This window comes from Leptinotarsa decemlineata, unplaced genomic scaffold (genome assembly GCF_025532065.1).
Source record: "Leptinotarsa decemlineata unplaced genomic scaffold, Ldec_3_MD MMD2_tig00000505_RagTag_RagTag, whole genome shotgun sequence".
NCBI lineage: Eukaryota > Metazoa > Arthropoda > Insecta > Coleoptera > Chrysomelidae > Leptinotarsa > Leptinotarsa decemlineata.
This window is the reverse complement of record NW_027412549.1, coordinates 5,363,392-5,366,605: the sequence shown is the minus strand read 5'-3', so window position 1 is coordinate 5,366,605 and position 3,214 is coordinate 5,363,392.

Sequence of the window (3,214 nt, the reverse complement as noted above, 5' to 3'; positions counted from 1 at the left end):
GTTATTATTATTCCGACTCCCACCCCGGAGTATGTGTTTGTGGAGTTGTTTCCTACCTTTGTCTCTAGGTAGCGCAGTGGACATCCCACTGAATCAACTGCAGAAAGAGTTCATGACTGACTAGCTGGATTTATATTTACTTGGTCGTAATACTCAGACGGTGCACACCTTCTGAAAAGACCATACCCGGTACTGATGAAGGGACAAGTACCCCGAAATCGGTCTATCGGTTGGTCGTATCGACCAAATGAAATCAATTTCTGCTTTTCATAGTGAGAAATAACTTGCGCCGAATCTTCCAAATCGAAGACGTTGCACAGGTGTCTGATGGTTTTACTTCAACTCTCTGCGCGGCATTAACTGTGTTAGTTGTTATTTTTCCGTTGGATATCTGCCACACGTACCTACAAAGTTGTATGTCTACATGAGAGGTGTTTTCACCTGAACTTGAAGCATACATATACCATTTGTTTTTGCGGGAATTTCTCCATTTCATTATATGTATATTGATTAAGGCTGCTAAAGGAAATTATTTTGGAGTCTACAGGGTGGCTCAAAAAAGTGTGACATATCGAAGTTGTGGAAACTAAATAACATCGAAATATATAAAAAGCATCCCTTCGAATTCTGACCAAGCATAAAAGAGGTTTTGTGCTATTGATTTCGATGAAACCCGTTTCTCAATATCATACAGAGTTTTCAAAAATCATTGTCACTTTTTTATAGTTTCAGACAAAGATAACTTTGTTATTTCAAACAGAACACTCTGTATTTTTTTGGTCTGAACAATATAAAATTTAATTATATTTCATTTCGGGGTTCCCAAATAATTTTTCAGACATTGGCTTCTTCAAATAGTAGTTCTTATTTCAATGCATTCTTTGAATCATGATAGCTTTGAATCGACATTAATTCAACTTGTTGAAAAAATTCTTATTAACAGTTATTATGTTTTACGTTATTCAAGACTTTCACTAAATTATCACCGTTGAAAATGAAAACTAATCCTATTCAAGAGCGAATAGATATGATTTAGACGATTTGAGAGTGTTTAGAGAATTGTCTTTTGGCGTCGAGGGTGTATGCCCAAAAATATCTTAACCGAAATCATCCAATCAAGTTGGTTTTCAAACGATTGCTACATGAATTTCGTAGGATTGGAAGTGTAGCTTATGAAAATGCAAGTGGACCAAAACATATCATTGGAAATCATAGAAACCCTTCATATGAGTCAACGTAAGATCGGGAAAGATACAGGCATAAGCAGACGGAGCATTTCTAGGGTAATAAAAAATACAAATTTAACCCGTACCGTATTCAGATGCACCAGGAATTATATGAAATCGAGTTTTGTCTATGGGTTCTGGACAAGTTAAGTGAGGATGAACATTTTTTGGATTCCATTTTCCGATGAATCTACTTTTCAAATCAATGGCTTAGTGAACAGAAACAATTACCATTATTATAGTGAATCACCACCACTCTGAATCACCAGAATAGATGACCTGTTAACGTGTGGGGAGGAATTATAAGTACACAAGTTGTAGGACCATACTTTTTTAATGGAAACTTGAATGGTTAATTTTTTTTACAATTTTCACGAGATGATCTGCCTGAACTTCTGGAAAATGTGTCGCTGAATATCAGACAACGGATGTGTTTACACTTGGATGGATCTCCGGCACATTTCAAATTCAGTGTCTGACAGTTTTTGAATGTGTGCTTTCCGAATAAATGAATTGGTAGGGGAAGACCACAAAATTGATCAGCGAGATCGCCAGATTTGACTTGAGGTTTACTACACTCCTCCAACCACACTGAAAAATACAAAGGAGATAATAAGAGCTGCTTTTCGAAGAGTGACGCCTCAAATGTTATTAAATGTTAATTGAATGTTTTAGAGAGAGTGGATCTTTGTATTCTGTAGGATAGTCGTTATTCGAGCAATTACTTTGAAATAAACACATTTGTGTTTCATATTTTGTTGTTGTTTCAGTTGAATAATAGAAAACATTGTATAGTCTGTTAAATGAACTACTGTCAGAATATGAATATAAATGATAATTTCATTTTAGTGAATAGTAAATATTTTCTATGAAGTTAAGTATAACAACTGTCAATTATGTGTTTGTTTGAAGGTGGTTGACAATGTTTCGTGGTGTATTTCATCAGTTCGGAGTTCCATTGTCTATTATAATATAAATTGATTTGAAATCCCTGAAAAAAATAAAAGATTTTAACCGAAAATAAAAATTATATTAAAACAAAGAAACTGAAATTACAAGGAAATAACATACAAGCTACAACCAGAAAATGAAAAATTGAAATATCAATAAAAGCTGATAATTAAAAAATATTAACAAAAATAAAAAATAAAAATTGAAAGATTCCAAACCAAGTTATGTCACGACGTTTCGATTGTTAGTATCCACAATTGTCTTCGGGTGATGAGTTATTTATTATTTATTTATAATTCTTGCAGCATACGTCACGGTCATGTATTCACGGCGAAGATCGAGAGGCTGTTCTCCTTCTTCGATAAGTAAACTTTCCACTGGACTACTACGATATGCTCCTAAGGCTATCCTAATGGCGGCATGTTGAATGACATCCAGCTGTTTAAGTGCTGACTTATTTGCAGTAGATTAGGCAGTACATCCATAGTCTATTTTAGATCTTATAAACGCCCGATAGATGGTTAACAAAGTATTGCAGTCCGCTCCCCAGGTGTGATTTGACAAGACCTTCATTAGATTCAAACCATTTTGACAAGATATCTTAACATTGCGAATATGAGCGTTCTAATTCAGTTTATAGTCAAATCTGATCCCAAGAAACTTTGTTTCTTCAACGAATTCTAACTGCTGTCCATTAAGTGTGAAGTTGGAGTTTGCCGGATTGTGGCAGTTTCGTGATAAATATATAAGGGATGTCATCTGGCCCCGGTTTATGGCCTTTCACTTTAGACAATGCCTTTTCGAGTTCATCCATGGTTATATCGATGTTTAGTAAATTTTCATCATCGTCTTCAATTACAGAAGGATTGGAGTCTATGACTTCCCTTCTTTCCAAAAAGTTAATATCGTAGTTGACGTCACTAGACTGTTGCTGTAATTTAATAGCTAGAATTTTAGCAATCTCGCTACTATTTGATACGACGATATCATCATCAATTAGAAAAAATCATTGGCGAGCTCTGAGCCGATTAAATTCA